Here is an 18,880-nt window from a genome sequence, read left to right as displayed (position 1 = left end):
TCACATAGCGAAGGTAATACAGTACAGATCAACATAAAATATATGTTTTGTCCAATATAACCCACACCCATTAATGCACCACACAGGTGTCACTTATAATGTACATTTCACAAAGTGGCCTTGTTAAGAGTTTGGTTGTGGGTCCTACTATTTGATTGTTAGTAACAATACATATCCAAGCTGTATGTTTGGCTTTATTTCTATGCCAATGGTTAACAAAGACATGTTTGGCAGTTACGATTATGGTAATTGTATAACCTAGTGAACTGGAACATTACTCACTAGAAATTTAAGCACTTAACCCACTACGATGGTTTGCATGTTATTGGTCACAATATTACCTCAAGGTTACTAGCAAACGCTCCTCCGGAGAAACGCTGAGTCACATGCAGGTGTTTTGTCTGAGCAGGTAAGGCCGCAAAACATGAAGTATGTTGTCAAATCCGGGAATGGAAAGACGACAAGAAGCAACAAACTTCACCGGGTATCTGCGAAGTTCATTATACAATTTTGTAAAATGACCATATGCCCCATGCCGCAAGAGTAGAGGGTGAACCCATAGCCTCTTTTGCAGCTGTGGTTCCTCATCAAGCATGTGGTGCAAACCCAAAGCGACGTGACACAAGCCATGCCAACCACAACAACGCCTCATTGTCACTAGACATATTTGTGACACCAAAGGAGTCCTAACACACACCCCTAAGATGATATGTCATTGTCAAAAATGTATAGGAACTGTTTTAACACATAATCACTAATGGATCACACCTTTGCAAGTTCCTAAGCTTTAATTAATGCCTTAACCCCTCATATGGTCCTCAAAAACTTTGTGTGCGATACGTATTCACACGGACAGCACACGGATGAGAAACACGTACACACGGACAGCACACGGATGACACACGAATAGCCTACGTGCACACATGAACATGGATAGCTCCGGGACCGTTTCTTCACGTACCGGAAAAATCTGGATGTGTGAGACTGGCCTAAGGCCTTATGCACATGAAAGAGCCACGTGTACAAACACTGCCCAACAGCATATGGTTCTACACCGAAGACCAGCAGACACGGTTTGTCCCTATATTACATCGTAATATGCAGGATTAGTTTTGTAGCATGGTATGCTGAGGCAGAAATCCCATCTAATTTTATTCTACTAAATTATGTTTATGCACATTGAAATACAAATGCAAGAAGTAGTACAGAATACAATAAAAATCACAATACACAGTCAAAAAATAAATATTCTGTTGAAAATGATAAAAGCGAAGGACAATGCCAAATAAAACATTTCACAAGATTTAATTGCTTCCAGAACTTTCACTTCTTTAATTTTCCATTCTGCACTGAGACAAAAATGGAATCAGATTTCCTGTTGTGGGCATCATTGTCAAAGTATATGGCACATGAGAGGGTGAATTTATCAAGAATGGTGTTTCATTTGCCAGTCTGGAAACCAAATACCCCTGAAGTAATGTGCGCTGAATGTATTAGGTGGTGCAATTAAAAAACTGAATGCAACACAGAATAAATAACCCACCCAACAATTGAAGATACATAGAATTTGCCTTCTCTTCTGGACCTAAAGCGCAGCACCAAAGCTTATAGGCGCCACTAGGGGGAGCTTATTGCATATGTATTAATATTCCACAAATTTGACATCGATGGCTGTATCTTAGGGTAGCCAAAGTCCTAATGATATATACAGTGGGGCAAAAAAGTATTTAGTCAGTCAGCAATAGTGCAGGTTCCACCACTTAAAAAGATGACAGGCGTCTGTAATTTACATCATAGGTAGAACTCAACTATGGGAGACAAACTGAGAAAAAAAATCCAGGAAATCACATTGTCTGTTTTTTTATCATTTTATTTGCATATTATGGTGGAAAATAAGTATTTGGTCAGAAACAAAATTTCATCTCAATACTTTGTAATATATCCTTTGTTGGCAATGACAGAGGTCAAACGTTTTCTGTAAGTCTTCACAAGGTTGCCACACACTGTTGTTGGTATGTTGGCCCATTCCTCCAGGCAGATCTCCTCTAGAGCAGTGATGTTTTTGGCTTTTCGCTTGCCAACACGGACTTTCAACTCCCTCCAAAGGTTTTCTATAGGGTTGAGATCTGGAGACTGGCTAGGCCACTCCAGGACCTTGAAATGCTTCTTACGAAGCCACTCCTTCGTTGCCCTGGTGGTGTGCTTTGGATCATTGTCATGTTGAAAGACCCAGCCACGTTTCATCTTCAATGCCCTTGCTGATGGAAGGAGGTTTGCACTCAAAATCTCACGATACATGGCCCCATTCATTCTTTCATGTACCCGGATCAGTCGTCCTGGCCCCTTTGCAGAGAAACAGCCCCAAAGCATGATGTTTCCACCACCATGCTTTAAAGTAGGTATGGTGTTTGATGGATGCAACTCAGTATTCTTTTTCCTCCAAACACGACAAGTTGTGTTTCTACCAAACAGTTCCAGTTTGGTTTCATCAGACCATAGGACATTCTCCCAAAACTCCTCTGGATCATCCAAATGCTCTCTAGCAAACTTCAGACGGGCCCGGACATGTACTGGCTTAAGCAGTGGGACACGTTTGGCACTGCAGGATCTGAGTCCATGGTGGCGTAGTGTGTTACTTATGGTAGGCCTTGTTACATTGGTCCCAGCTCTCAGCAGTTCATTCACTAGGTCCCCCCGTGTGGTTCTGGGATTTTTGCTCACCGTTCTTGTGATCATTCTGACCCCACGGGGTGGGATTTTGCGTGGAGCCCCAGATCGAGGGAGATTATCAGTGGTCTTGAATGTCTTCCATTTTCTAATTATTGCTCCCACTGTTGATTTCTTCACTCCAAGCTGGTTGGCTATTGCAGATTCAGTCTTCCCAGCCTGGTGCAGGGCTACAATTTTGTTTCTGGTGTCCTTTGACAGCTCTTTGGTCTTCACCATAGTGGAGTTTGGAGTCAGACTGTTTGAGGGTGTGCACAGGTGTCTTTTTATACTGATAACAAGTTTAAACAGGTGCCATTACTACAGGTAATGAGTGGAGGAAAGAGGAGACTCTTAAAGAAGAAGTTACAGGTCTGTGAGAGCCAGAAATCTTGATTGTTTGTTTCTGACCAAATACTTATTTTCCACCATAATATGCAAATAAAATGATAAAAAAACAGACAATGTGATTTTCTGGATTTTTTTTTCTCAGTTTGTCTCCCATAATTGAGGTCTACCTATGATGTAAATTACAGACGCCTCTCGTCTTTTTAAGTGGTGGAACTTGCACTATTGCTGACTGACTAAATACTTTTTTGCCCCACTGTATATATGTATAAAAAAACCTTTCAGTCCATTGTCTACAATAAAAGAAAAAAATTGGTATAATATCCATTTTTTAAAAAAGCTGAAGGAACTAGTCGAGGTTATTTGATTACATAGTGTACATAGGTGGGTCAGCACTACTGCTCTGTGTAGTGCATTACCCAAAATAGGGAACTACTCAGTGTATGGAATCATATATGATTCTGTACATCATGCTGCAAAGGGAGTAACAAGCAGCTGATCCTTGGAGATGTGGAATCCCCAGTGATTTAATAGATTTAATATCCTAAGAATAAGTCTATTACTGTATTATTATTATCCCCTTTCTGACATTAGACGTACTATCCCGTCGAGGTGGGGTGGGCCCGTATGACCACCGACGGGATAGTACGTCATATGCGATCGGCCACGCTCACGGGCACTATGTGCCAGGAGTGGTCAAAGACCGCCCCCGACACATTAACCCCTGGCACACTGCGATCAAACATGATCGCAGTGTTCCGGCAGTATAGGGAAGCATCGCACAGGGAAGGGGCTCCTTGCGTGCTTCCCTGAGACCCCCGGAGCAACGCGATGTGATCGCATTGCTCCGAGGGTCTCTTACCTCCTCCTCCCTGCAGCAGGCCTGGATCCAAAATGGCCATGGCATCCGGGTCCTGCAGGGAGGTGGCTTCACAGCGCCTGCTCTGAGCACACGGGAAGCCTGGAGCTGTGCACTTCAGATCGCCGATCTGACACAGTGCACAGCAAAGTGTCAGATCAGCGATCTTACACTATAACATGATGCCCCCCCCCCCCCCCGGGGCATTGCTATAGTGTAAAAAAAAAAAAAATTCACATATGTAAAAAAAAATGTAAAAAAATCCCCCAATTTTTTTTTTTTAAAAATATATATATTGTTCCTATAAATACATTTCTTTATCTAAATTAAAAAAAAACAATAAAAGTACACATATTTAGTATCGGCGCGTCCGTAACAACCCGACCTATAAAACTGTCCCACTAGTTAACCCCTTCAGTGAACACCGTTAAAAAAAAAAAAAAGCGAGGCAAAAAACGCTTTATTATCATACCGCCAAACAAAAATTGGAATAACACACGATCAAAAAGACAGATATAAATAAACATGGTACCGCTGAAAACGTCATCTTGTCCCGCAAAAAACGAGCTGCCAAACAGCGTCATCAAAGAAAAAATAAAAAAGTTATAGGTCTCAGAATAAAGCGATGCAAAAATAATTATTTTTTTCTATAAAATAGTTTTTATCGTATAAAAGCGCCAAAACATAAAAAAATGATATTAATGAGGTATCACTGTAATCGTACTGACCCGAAGAATAAAAATGCTTAATCCATTTTACCAAACGCGGAACGGTATAAACGCCTCCCCCAAAAGAAATTCATGAACAGCTGGTTTTTGGTCATTCTGCCTCACAAAAATCAGAATAAAAAGCGATCAAAAAATGTCACGTGCCCGAAAATATAACCAATAAAAACATCAACTCGTCCTGCAAAAAACAAGACCTCACATGACTCTGTGGACCAAAATATGTAAAAATTATAGCTCTCAAAATGTGGTAACGCAAAAAATATTTTTTGCAATAAAAAGCGTCTTTCAGTGTGTGACGGCTGCCAATCATAAAAATCTGCTAAAAAACCCGCTATAAAAGTAAATCAAACCCCCTTCATCACCACCTTAGTTAGCGAAAAATTAAAAAATTTAAAAAATGTATTTATTTCCATTTTCCCATTAGGGTTAGGGTTAGGGCTAGGGTTAGGGCTAGGGTTAGGGTTAGGCCTAGGGTTAGGGTTAGGGCAAGGGTTAGGGTTAGGGCAAGGGTTAGGGCAAGGGTTAGGGCTAGGGTTAGGGCTAGGGTTAGGGTTGGGGCTAGGGTTAAGGCTACAGTTAGGGTTGGGGCTAAAGTTAGGGTTAGGGTTGGGGCTAAAGTTAGGGTTAGGGTTTGGATTACATTTACGGTTGGGAATAGGGTTGGGATTAGGGTTAGGGGTGTGTCAGGGTTAGGGATGTGGTTAGGGTTAGGGATGTGTTTGGATTAGGGTTTCAGTTATAATTGGGGGGTTTCCACTGTTTAGGCACATCAGGGTCTCTCCAAACGTGACATGGCATCCGATCTCAATTCCAGCCAATTCTGCGTTGAAAAGTAAAACAGTGCTCCTTCTCTTCCGAGCTCTCCCGTGCGCCGAAACAGGGGTTTACCCCAACATATGGGGTATCAGCGTACTCAGGACACATTGGACAACAACTTTTGGGGTCCAATTTCTCTTGTTACCCTTGGAAAAATACAAAACTGGGGGCTAAAAAGTAATTTTTGTGGAAAAAAAAGGATTTTTTATTTTCACGGCTCTGCGTTATAAACTGTAGTGAAACACTTGGGGGTTCAAAATTCTCACAACACATCTAGATAAGTTCCTTGGGGGTCTAGTTTCCAATATGGGATCACTTGTGGGGGGTTTCAATGTTTAGGCACATCAGTGGCTCTCCAAACACAACATGGCGTCCCATCTCAATTCCCGTCAATTTTGCATTGAAAAGTCAAACAGCGCTCCTTCTCTTCCGAGCTCTCCCATGTGCCCAAACAGTGGTTTACACCCACATATGGGGTATCAGCGTACTCAGGACAAATTGTACAACAACTTTGGTGTCCAATTTCTTCACTTACCCTTGGTAAAATAAAAAATTGGGGGCAAAAAGATCATTTTTGTGAAAAAATATGATTTTTTATTTTTACAGCTCTGCATTATAAACTTCTGTGAATCACTTAATGGGTCAAAGTGCTCACCACACATCTAGATAAGTTCCTTAGGGGGTCTACTTTCCAAAATGGTGTCACTTGTGGGGAGTTTCAATGTTTAGGGACATCACTGGCTCTCCAAACGCAACATGGCATCCCATCTCAATTCCTGTCAATTTTGCATTGAAAAGTCAAATGGCGCTCCTTCGCTTCCGAGCTCTGCCATGCCCCCAAACAGTGGTTTACCCCCACATATGGGGTATCAGCGTACTCTGGACAAATTGGAAAACAACTTTTGAGGTCTAATTTCAACTGTTACCCTTGGAAAAATACAAAACTGGGGGCTAAAAAATATTTTTTGTGGAAAAAAAGAATTTTTATTTTCACGGCTCTGCGTTATAAACTGTAGTGAAACACTTGGGGGTTCAAAGCTCTCACAACACATCTAGATGAGTTCCTTAGGGGTTCTAGTTTCCAATATGGGGTCATTTGTGGGGGGTTTCAATGTTTAGGCACATCAGTGGCTCTCCAAACGCAACATGGCGTCCCATCTCAATTCCTGTCAATTTTGCATTGAAAAGTCAAACGGCGCTCCTTCCTTTCCGAGCTCTCCCATGTGCCCAAACAGTGGTTTACACCCACATATGGGATATCAGCGTACTCAGAACAAATTGTACAACAAATTTTGGGTCCATTTTCTCCTGTTACCCTTGGTAAAATAAAACAAATTGGAGCTGAAGTAAATTTTTTGTGAAAAAAAGTTAAATGTTCATTTTTATTTAAACATTCCAAAAATTCCTGTGAAACATCTGAAGGGTTAATAAACTTCTTGAATGTGGTTTTGAGCACCTTGAGGGGTGCAGTTTTTAGAATGGTGTCACACTTGGTTATTTTCTATCATATAGACCCCTCAAAATGACTTCAAATGAGATGTGGTCCCTAAAAAAAAAAATGGTGTTGTAAAAATGAGAAATTGCTGGTCAACTTTTATCCCTTATAACTCCCTAACAAAAAAAAATTTTGTTTTCAAAATTGTGCTGATGTAAAGTAGACATGTGGAAAATGTTACTTATTAAGTTTTTTGTGTGACATATCTCTGTGATTTAATTGCATAAAAATTCAAAGTTGGAAAATTGCGAAATTTTCAAAATTTTTGACAAATTTCCATTTTTTTCACAAATAAACGCAGGTAATATCAAAGAAATGTTACCGCTATCATGAAGTACAATATGTCACGAGAAAGCAGTGTCAGAATCACCGGGATCCGTTGAAGCGTTCCAGAGTTATAACCCCATAAAGGGACAGTGGTCAGAATTGTAAAAATTGGCCTGGTCATTAACGTGCAAACCACCCTTGGGGGTAAAGGGGTTATAGAATAAGTCAATAATATATATTTTCTCAAAAATATCTACACACTCCCTTTAAGGAAGGTAATATAATGGTCAAAACAGGATGTCTTTAAACAGTATGTCCAGGCTTAGAAAAGCATTGCTGCTTTCTTCCAAAAAATAGTGCCACCCTTGTACACAGGCTGTATGTAATAGTGCAGGTGTTTTCACTTTTCCACTTTCTCCCTTGGGAAAGCTTGCCACCAGGCTGTTCCTGCACAGTTTGATTGCTGCTACATAAATTATGACAAAACATTATTAAAAAAATATTCCCTCCTTTCTGCAGATCTGTATCTGGATACTCTGGGATACCCACTGTCTCAACAATTGTAGATGTCTTGTTCAATACTTAATATTGGATATAACCTTCTTGGTCATGCAATTAGCTTTTTTCTATGTTGAAACAGTAATAGTGTTGAGCATTCCGATACCGCAAGTATCGGGTATCGGCCGATACTTGCGGGTATCGGAATTCCGATACCGAGATCCGATACTTTTGTGATATCGGGAATCGGTATAGGGATTAATAGCAATGTGTAAAATAAAGAATTAAAATAAAAAATATTGCTATACTCACCTCTCCGACGCAGCCTGCACCTCACCGAGGGAACCGGCAGCCTTCTTTGCTTAAAATGCGCGCGTTTACTGCCTGCCGTGACGTCACGGATAATTCTAGGCATTCAGGATTTGAAAATTACGTCACGGCTTGTGATTGGTCGCGTGCCGCCAAGTGCCGCCGTACAGTGAGAGCAGAGCGCAGCGGTGACGTCACTGCTGTGCTGTGCTCTCACTTTACGGCCGGCGCTCACAGTCAGAGCAGGAAGCAGACGGCAAGGGACCTGACGGACATCAGAAGGCGAGTATGTACGGTTTGTTTTTTTTTACATTTACGCTGGTAACCAGGGTAAACATCGGGTTACTAAGCGCGGCCCTGCGCTTAGTAACCCGATGTTTACCCTGGTTACCAGTGAAGACATCGCTGGATCGGTGTCACACACACCGATTCAGCGATGTCAGTGGGACCTCAACGACCAAAAAAAGGTCCAGGCCATTCCGACACGACCAGCGATCTCACAGCAGGGGCCTGATCGCTGGTACGTGTCACACATAGCGAGATCGCTACTGAGGTCGCTGTTGCGTCACAAAACTTGTGACTCAGCAGCGATATCGCTAGCGATCTCGCTATGTGAGACGGGGCCTTAAGAGTTCATAAGGAGAATATGGACTTAAAGTACATCCTAGCCACACACTGGTTACATGATTGAGATCTCTGGAATGAGCCGAATGCTTTCTAGTGTCTTGATCCATTCTAGCACCTGAGGGTGGGGAGGTACATAGAATGGCTAGTAGGAGCAAGGTAGCAAAGCTGTGTTTGGTCTCAATGCATAGCAAGGGCCCTGCCAGATCTGATGGCACCAAAATCGCCTCCCTAGAAGTTATGATGCATTTTAGGTTTTGGAGATTTTAGCTGCTAGATGCAATGGGAGGAGATTTAGGTCTAGCCCAAGGTCAAAAGGGGAGTGACCCAAAGAGGATAAGTGTTTCTGTAAGGCATGGTTTATTTCTTTCTCTCTGGGGAGGTCGTGATGACACATTGTGTGGAGAGAAGTCAAAGAATAGAGGGGACTAGCAGCCTCCCATGCTGCAGCCCCTCCCCCACAAGCCAGGCCTTTCATCTAACTGGTAACTGACTTATATTATGCATACTTTGTCCTGTCACTATTGTATTTGCATATCAGACCATTGTATATGTATAGCCATTATGTATATAGTGTTTTGTCTAGTGTGCCCTTAAGGAAATGAAATATATTATTTAACTTAGGGATGCTCTTTTATCTTGATCCACGAATCCACACGTCCGTGATCTCGGCTTAACTTTCCATGCTACTGGGGCTGGTTTCTGGCCAAATATTATCCTGTTAATGGATCGGGCTTATATCTAACAAGAAACTTGTGGCAGTCCTACTGGGATGACCAAGCGGTTTCACTGGTGCAAGTGAGTGAGTGTGGTGCCACACGAGTGACTACACGGGCCACATTCTCTCACTCCCTGTACCTTACGGGGCCCATATAGACAGGAGGTGTCTGGGTAAAACTGTGCAAGCTAACCTTATGTGTCCCCAGGAGGTACGAAACCTCACGTTGGTGCAAGTGAGGAGAGCGCACCACGTGATTCCTCAGATGTAATAGTGACGTCAGGTGGGGCGGCAAGGTGCGGGTTCTTCACATGTGGTGGCAGCAGTGGGATTTTGTGTGATCTCTCTGGTGCCATCCTTCACACCAAGCATGCACAGGAGAGTCACGCAGACACACATATGTATCTAAGCAAATCTCTGTTTATTACATCATAGATCAGTGTTTATATAGCTTTTCACTGGACATACCATACATTGTAGCAATATAATTGGCTCAGCATATTTCTACATATGTGCTACTTTAGGTGTGGTTCTCACTTCTTACTTTCACTTTCCTATGTTATCTCCAAGTCCTATTAGACAAAGAAATTCCTGAAACTCCTTATCTCAAAACAGTCAGACTCCATTTTGGAAAGCAAGAAGATGCATGTAGAATAACCAAAATGGAGTCAAGATAGGTAAATAAATCCTGCTCTCACAATTCCCTTCTCTTGTGACAGTGGGTGGATATTCCAACCGAAGTACATGCCCACAGACTTCCCCAGATACATCTCCTCCCCTAATAGAAGAAGCCAGCCTTCCTACACCTACACCACTTCACCGAATTCTCTAGATTGGCCTGTATGTCACACCATCCGATGGACAAACACACACACAAGCCAAGACAACCACAAAACTATACGGTTACCACATTTATGTACCGGTCACAGTTAACATCCAAAAGTTGGTCATAGTACTCGCCAACTTTTACCATCACAGGGTGCAATCCAGCAACAAGTCTTGTCTCTATGGCCTTGTCTCTACCTGTTGAAACAATGCCCTGAACATGGGGTACGAGGCAGCAACCAAGTACAGCAATGGACACCAAAACTATCACCAAAGAAAACGCTATGTTATTAAGAAGGGATCCCCATTAGCCAAACGTGTTTTCTAACTGAGGGGTCTACTAATACCTGAGTTTTCAGCTAATTCATTGGACAAGGCAATAGGCATCTATCAGGGCAGCATGGTGGCTCAGTCGTTAGCACAGCAGCACTGGAGTCCTGGGTTCAAATCCCACCAAAGACAACATCTGCAAGGAGTTTGTATGTTCTCCCATTGTTTCCTCGGGGTACTCCTGTTTCCTCCCACATTCCAAAGACATACTAATAGTGAATTTAGATTGTGAGCCCCATTGGGGACAGCGATAATAATCTGTGAGAACCGTAAAGTGCTGCGGAATATGTTAGCGCTATATAAAAATAAAGATTATTATTATTATGGTACCATCAAGAGCGGTGTTGTTGGGAATAAAGGTACAGCATTATGCATCAAGCTTCTTACAGACCCCTCCACTTTCTGCTAGAATCATGTCAAGGGCGAGTCTATTCTGAAAGGTCATGGTCGTGGAGGGACTTAACTGTTCAGCTATCCACCAAAATGCATCCCTACTAAAATTAACAAATCTCTGTTGGTTATGGTAGATGTAATTTATTCAGTCCACATTTGTATTCACTGTAACAATGGGGAATAGCAATTCAAATCCACTGCTACTTGATCTCTGGCTTTGAACTTGTCTGGTACTCCTCTTGGGACTCAATGAGGGTTGAAAGAAGAATGAATACTGGTGTCACGCTTGTGTCTCTGGTTTTCCATTGCATATTTATGGAGCTTGTCTGTATTTGGAGTCACAATCTGGAATGGTATCAGGAATTTAACAATAGCACATATACCCTTCCATCCCAGTGACAGTACTGGATAAAAGTGACCATTTCCACGCATCCACCACAAGTCAGCCCTAGCTACCATCTGATCTGCAGTATGAGGAACTTAAGTGCTTTGGGTCAATGGTACCCGTTAAACTCTGGAAACACTTGTAATTAACGGGATAGGGGCTAACTCCATTGGCCTTTATGTGTTCAAGTTTTATGGGGGGTAAAACTGCCGGAGCAGATTACACTCTGAAGTATTTATAGTCTTTCTGTAACAAAAAATATCTGAATTAAGCAGGAGAGAACAATGGGGTTTGTCTGGTTGCTTATAGGGAAGTGCATCATGCCTAAATGAGGTCTAGCTAGGGCGCAGACTATACAATCACACTTATTCATGGCGAGTGCAGGAGATCTCTACCGTCAAGTATAGGGGAAGACAGCTGCCAGACTTACAAGTAAGACAGGACCTATTGTATAGCATTTGGACACATACTCTGGCTGTTCACATCAGGCTAAGTGCACATTAGTGTTCAGGGGCTTTGTGGAGGACTGCGTACGTCCTCCGTTAAGCCCCGGGTACTTCTGCATAAGTCCTGCGGACCTATCTTTAACATATGAAAAAGGTTTAACTCTTGAAAAAGGTTCACTTCTTTGTACCGAAACGTCACTGTCATTGGCTGAATAAAATTGCTCTTTTTTCACAAACAACGGTGTGCTGCTCCTGTTTTTGGATTCCTGCATTCAAGGTTTGGTCTTTGCCTTTGGGAGCTTCTTTGCACCCGGACTCTTTGATTGTTTTTTTGTGCTGCTCTGCTTTACTTCTATATATCTTGGGTACGCAGGACATGCAGATTTATGTGGATGTATGTGGATGCGCTGTTTTGACGTGCCTGCTGACTGCACGGGAACGCAACGAGTTGCGTTTTGTGCGGATGGCGGGCGTGTCAAAACCACGCATCTGAAGTGCCTGCCAGGGCCGTGGGGTACTCGAGCCGGGTCCGATGGTTCTTAAGGGGGATGGTCACAGCAGCAGTGACCCAGTCCATGGCCCTGACAATAAAAGTCAATGAAATGAAAGGGGAATAAAGTTTATAGGGGATTTGTTCGTGACGCCACCTGTGGTGTTCGGCAATGAGGAAATGGCTGATGCTGCGGTTCAGGTCCGCTGGGGCAGTTGGTGACGCAGCAGAGATCGTGCAGCTCTTCATGGGTAGAGCTAGGCCCCAGGGCAGTTAAGGAGTTAAATGTAATGATGGTGGTCATAGTGCAGGGCAGGTGGCGCATCAATAATTCAGAGGACACAGCAGGGTGCAGTTTCCACAGTTTACTCACAGTTCTTATAAGCAGTCCCTAGCCCGGGTGCTGTGTCTACCGGGTTTGTTGCCCAGTCAGCTCTCAGGTAATTTGGGGTACACCGTGTCCGAACCTCCTTCAGATATTCCTTTCCTGGCCATCTCACTGCGCTGACTCCCACCTCTCCTACCCTGCGCCTTCACACACAGTGTCCCAAGCCAGCAGCCTCGGATCTTGTCGGGCGACATCCTCTTGGTCCCCTTGATCCTATATGTCTGCCTTTTCAGCGAGTGTGTGTGTGGCTGTGGCACATACAGATACCTGTTGTGAATTAGACTTTTTTGGCTCCCTCTTGTGGTCACTAGTGATATACTCTGGGATTGTCTTTCCTCAGTTTGGCACCCACCTGGGTCGTTAGTCCAGGGGTGTTGCTATATAAACTTCCTGGTTTCTCAGTTCAGTGCCTGGCATCGTTGTAATCAGTTCCTTTCTGTTTGCTCCTGTCTGCTGGTCTTGGATCTTGTAAAATTAAGCTAAGTCTTGCTTCCTTGTTTTTTGGTTATTTGCATTGCTATTATTTTTTGTCCAGCTTGTACTAAATGTGATTCCTGATTCTGCTGAAAGCTCTAGGGGGCTGGTGTTCTCCCCCCGGGCCGTTAGACGGTTCGGGGGTTCTTGAATATCCAGCGTGGAAATTTTGATAGGGTTTTTGCTGACCGTATAAGTCATCTTACTATATTCTGCTATTAGTCAGTGGGCCTCTCTTTGCTAAATATCTAGTTCATTCTTACGTTTGTCTTTTCTCCTTACCTCACCGTTATTATTTGTTGGGGGCTTGTATCCAACTTTTGGGGTCTTTTCTCTGGAGGCAAGAAAGGTCTATCTTTTCCCTTCTAGGGTTAGTTAGTTCTCCGGCTGGCGCGAGACGTCTAGAACCAACGTAGGCACGTTCCCCGGCTGCTGCTATTTGTGGTGCTAGGATTAGATATATGGTCAGCCCAGTTACCACTGCCCTATGAGCTGGTTTTTTGTGTTTGCAGACTTGGTATGTACTTTTGAGACCCTCTGCCATTGGGGTCATAACAGATACCACAGCCTCCGGCTGGCTAGCTGAGCCTTGTAGTTCTCCACTAGTCTTCGGACCGGTTCCCCAACAGCGACCTGGTCCCTCCACCCAATTATGATCGGCGTGGATTCGGGTCCCACGGGTGGATTGCTCACTACCCGTGCCCCTAAGACCCCTTCTCTCTCTTCTTTCTGTCATGGAGCTTATCTCTATCCTTCTTGTTCTCTTTCTCTATTCTATGGTGCTGGGATGAACTCCTCAACGCTCAAGTCCCCAGCTTCAACTGTCTCTCACGTCTGCTCTGCTCCACTCCTTCTCACAGACTCACTAACTTTCTAGACCTTTCCTGACTCCACCTACTGTTTCCATGACAACTCTACTCTCTCCACCCACACCCTCTACCTAGTTTCTCCCTGGCCTTGAGAGGTCTGGTGTTGGATGTAAGTGTGTGGGTTCTGGACTATGCCCCCCTCCTTACCCGAGAGCGGAGCACCACACCTCGTCTGAGGTGCAGTAACTCTGTGGCGACTGGATCTCAGGGGCGACACACATCTGCATGTCCTGCGTACCCAATGTTAATAATAGGTATGTAGGATGCATGTAGAAGTATGCGGAAGTAGGCAGGGCTTAACGGAGGGCGTATGCAGCCCTCTGCAAAGCCCCCAAACGCTAATGTGAACCCGGCCTAACAGATTCATTCTAGTAAGGAGGCTTCTACCTGTGCTGTCTATCTTGTCTTGGGCTACGGAAGGTTTGTAGGCTAAGTTTCCCCAGTGTTCCACCCAACCTTACTCCAAGACTGCACCAGTGTCAATTAGAAAAGGCAAAGGATCACCGCCCACAATTGAAATGGGAACAATGGATGTGAGACCAAAATTTACTGAAGGACATTATACACACAGAAACTGATTCTGGTTTGCCATTTTCCTCCCCTGCTGGAGAAGGTGGATGAGGGGGGTTATCATGTTCTCCTCTGAGTCTGGGAGGGACTCTGCAATTTCTATTTATGTGTCTGGGTTTTCCACTATTATAACGTGAAGTTTCTTCGTCCTTGCCTGGTCTGGTCTCCTTGCTAAGTCTGGTCGTACATAAGAGGGGCCTGAGACTGGGTTTTTGCCTTGTTATTCAAGTCATTGGTTGCTTCCACACCTTTGGCTACTTGGAGTACGATGGCTGGGCATATCATCTGGTACGCTGGGTGGGACACTATTAGTAGAACTTTAATCACAGGCTTTAAACCTTCAACAAAGAAACAGTACAGTAAACAGCTGTGGACTTCAGATGTGCTCTCATATCCTAAGTCCTGCCATCTTTTTCAAAGCCGGGTGTAATATTTTTCTACTGACTCTGTAGCATCCCGGTGAATATCAAGGGTTACTGACTGAAAAGCTAATCTGGCCTGCCTCCACTGGGAGAGTTTTCACATACTGCTTCCCTGAATCTAGTGAATTATAATTTGTGGGTGGGGCCGCTCAGAGGCATATCTAGGGGGGCAGCCGGGGCATGTGCCAGATGCAGCTGTCAGGAGGGCGCAGTCAGGCCGCCTAATGCAATGGTCCACAGTGTCTCCCCTAGCGGCTGCATTCTGCCATCCCCTGGACTGAGAGTCATCTGTTCTCTGTGCCGATTGTCAAGACTGTCAAGCTGACAGCTGGCACAGGGAAGCTGCAGCGCACCTGCTCCCTGGGACATGGGCGGACATACCGCATGTGCAGAAACCTGTCCTGCTTCCTGCCCATGCTTCCTCTCTTACACAGACAGCGGTGCCGCTGTATGACATAATCATTCAGCGGCCGGCTGTGCCAGAGAGAGGAAGCTGCTGACGATGATGCTTCAGCTGTGGAAGAGCGTGCGGACAGGTGAGAGGTGCTGTGTGTGTACGCATGTTGTGTGTTTTGTGTGTATGCGTGTGTGTGGTGTGTGTGTGTTGTGTGTGTGCATGCTTAGCACTGCGGGGGAATGCGCAGAGAGGTAAATGGTGTTGTGTGTGCAGTGGAAGGAAAGGGCAATGATGGGGAGAAGACAATGATGGGGCTGATGGAGAGGGCATTGGTGGGGATGGTGGGGAAGGAGGAAATGATGGAAGTGGTGGAATGGGGGGATGGTGGGGGATATGGAAATGATGGAAGTGGTGGAATGGGCAATGATGGGGTGATGGGGGAGTTGGAAATTATGGAAGTAGTGGAATGGGCAATGATGGGGGTGGTAGGAGAAGGTGATGATGGAGGTGGTGGAATGGGCAATGATGGTGGTGGGGGGAGAATGCAATGATGGTGGAGGGGAGGAGGGAATGATGGAGGTTGTGGAAAGGGCAATAATGGGGGGTAAAGGTGGTGCAATGGGCAAGGATGGTGGTGGAAAGGACAATAATGGTGGTGTTGGAACGGGCAATGATGGGGGTGGTGGGGGAGGAGGGAATGATGGATGTGGTGGAAAGGGCAATGATGGGGATGGTGGGGAGGAGGAAATTATGGAGGTGGGGGAGAAGGCAATGATGGTGGTAGAGGAAAAGACAATGATGGGAATGGTGGGGATGGAGGCAATGATGGAGTGGTGGAGGAGAAGGCTGTCATGGAGGTGGTGGAAATGGCAATAATGGGGGTGATGGAGAGGGCAATGATGGGGGTGGTGGAAAGGACAATGATGGTGGTGGTGGAAAGGGCAATAATGGGAATGGTGGGGGAGGAGGAAATGGTGGAGGTGGTGGAATGGGCAATGATGGGAGTGGTGGGGGAAAAGACAGTGATGGGGGTGATGGGGAGGAGGAAATGGGGGAGGTGGTGGAATGGGCGATGTTGGGAGTGGTGGAGAAAAGACAATGATGGGGTGATGGGGAGGAGGAAATTATGGAGGTGGTGGAATGGGCAATGATATGGGGTGGTGAAGGAGAAAACAATGGTGGTGGTGGTGGAGAAGGCAATGATGGAGGTGGTGAAGAGGGCAATGATGGGGTGGGGTAGAGGACAATAATGGGATGCGGGAGGAAGAGGACAATGAGGGGTGTTGGGGATTGGGATGGGAGGAAGGGGGACTTATAACGGACTTAAGAACAGGGGGAGGTGGAGGAAGACATTATTATTGCTTATTATGTCTAACACAGTCCCTTAGTATAGAGTGTATGTACTTATTTTGTATAACACAGTCCCTTAGTGTATAGTATACTCACTTTTTATATATATAGCACGATCACTTAGTATATAGTGTACTCACTAATTCTGTATAACACCATCCTTAGTTACATAGTTTCCTCTTTTATTATGTATAACATCGTCCATTATTACATACCATCCTCTTTAGTTATATGTATGGTCCCGTACCTTATTATATAGCTTCCTCAGCTGTTATGTACAGTTCTGTCTCTTACATAGTATATTCTTGTTAATTTTGTTATTCACAGCACCCTCTTTTATTACATAGTCCCCTCTCTTTTTAGATATAAAATGACTGCTGATGAAGGAGCTGGTGACCAGATGACCAGTCCATCAGCTCCTCCAATAGATAAGAAGCTTTAACATGCTCCATCAGCAGTCATTGCATTATACAGCTAACAAGACAGGACGGTATGTAATAAAACAGGGCTCTATATAATCCAATATGCAGGGGATGGTGCTGTACATAACAAGAGAGGGCACTGTATAATAAGGGACAGCAATATACATAATAAAGGAGATTATGTAATATATAAACACATGTATGTGTGTAGATATATATATTATAAATATAGCTTTGTCACCATAAAAGGAGGGGGCCCAGACACAGTTCTTGCATAGGGGCCCCAAGCTGTCAGTGTCCGCCCCTGCCCAGGGATGAATTGTACTCGCATCTTACAGAACCGAGTACAATTGATCACGCTGCTGACATCACTCACTCGCGCTGCAGAGGCAAACACTGGTGGTAAGTGCTCCAGTGGAGCTGAAGACACTGAAGATTAAGTGCACGGGGGGACAATTTAAGTGGGGATGGGGGGATTTATTATGTGTGGGGAGAATTTGAGTTGGGATAGGGGATACATGCGGACACAGTATGAGTAGCAATGTCAAAACTATGTGGACAGAGTATGGGGAGTGAGGGTGATGGGATGTGTGCAGACAAAGTATGGGGAGTCAGGTGAGCAGGCAATATAGAAAGTGAAGGGGGAAATATATAAGGAGACAGTATGGTGAACTGGGGTGATGTGAGAGGAGGCAGTATGAGGAGGGAGGGGAATAGTGTGAGGAGACAGTATGGGGGGAGAAAAGTGAATGGGCACAGAATAGAAACTGAGTAGTGGGGGCATAGCATGGAGGGACAGTGTAAGGGCACAGTCAGGAGGGGACAGTATACCAAGGAGGTGGGAGTGTGATGAGAGAGTACGGGGGGGACATAGTATGAGAGGACAGTTTGAAGAGAAGGCCGGTATGGAAAGGAGAGGTCAGTGTACAGAGGGACAGTGTGGGGGTCATAGTTTGTGCAAACAATATAGTGAGTTTCAATTTTTTTAATCAGTGGCATTATAATGACTCTTCTATCTTTAATGGCATTGTGTGGATATTTGCTGCAGAAGACTGGAGAAGATGGAAATCTGCAGAGATGAGCTGTGGATGAGAAAACTCATCATGGGGTCTGGACAGGATGAAGAAAAGAAGGAGAACGACTCCAGAGACTACGACATCTATAAGGTACCTGGATGTAAATGTTATTTGGGGTACTAACTGTTATGTTTTTATTTATGATAGGAGAATTAAAGGGAATGTCAAGGTTTGTAATGAGTCTGCAGTTATTCTATGTGACTGTAGACTTCTGAATTCTCACAGGGCGCCCTGCATGCTGTCAGGATTCTCTAGTGCTGGCGATTTATATATTTATGCAATAGTAGGTAGCTGACAGCACAACAGACATATAGATGCAAGTCCTAATTCCACTGGACCACATGGAAAGTGTACATACCAAAATAGCAATGAAGGACAGCATCCAATCCAGGTGATGTATACAAAAACGATTCCTTTATTTGCCAAAATGCAACGTTTCAACCACAAGGGTCTTTTTCAAGCATAAAAAACATTGGTAATGGTGGACTTATATAGGAAGTGGATTACCATCCACCAATCCCCATACAGCAACCACCATCTAATATATACAATTTAAAATAATACATAAACACACATAAACAAAATTCCATCATATGCATATCACAGATATTAGGGTACAATCAAAAAATTCCATATAGATACATTAATAACCTATATAGTTCCTGTTTAACCCCT

The 18,880-nt window shown here is 44.2% G+C and overlaps 1 protein-coding gene across 1 annotated transcript in view; it reads right to left on the bottom strand.

The window, feature by feature from the left end:
- Positions 1-18,880, bottom strand: part of TSGA13 (testis specific 13) — a 566,886-nt gene that overhangs the window by 99,508 nt on the left and 448,498 nt on the right. The window lies entirely within an intron of this gene.

This window comes from Ranitomeya variabilis, chromosome 5 (genome assembly GCF_051348905.1).
Source record: "Ranitomeya variabilis isolate aRanVar5 chromosome 5, aRanVar5.hap1, whole genome shotgun sequence".
Classification (NCBI taxonomy): Eukaryota; Metazoa; Chordata; class Amphibia; order Anura; family Dendrobatidae; genus Ranitomeya; species Ranitomeya variabilis.
This window is presented reverse-complemented; position numbering and strand designations above follow the sequence as displayed.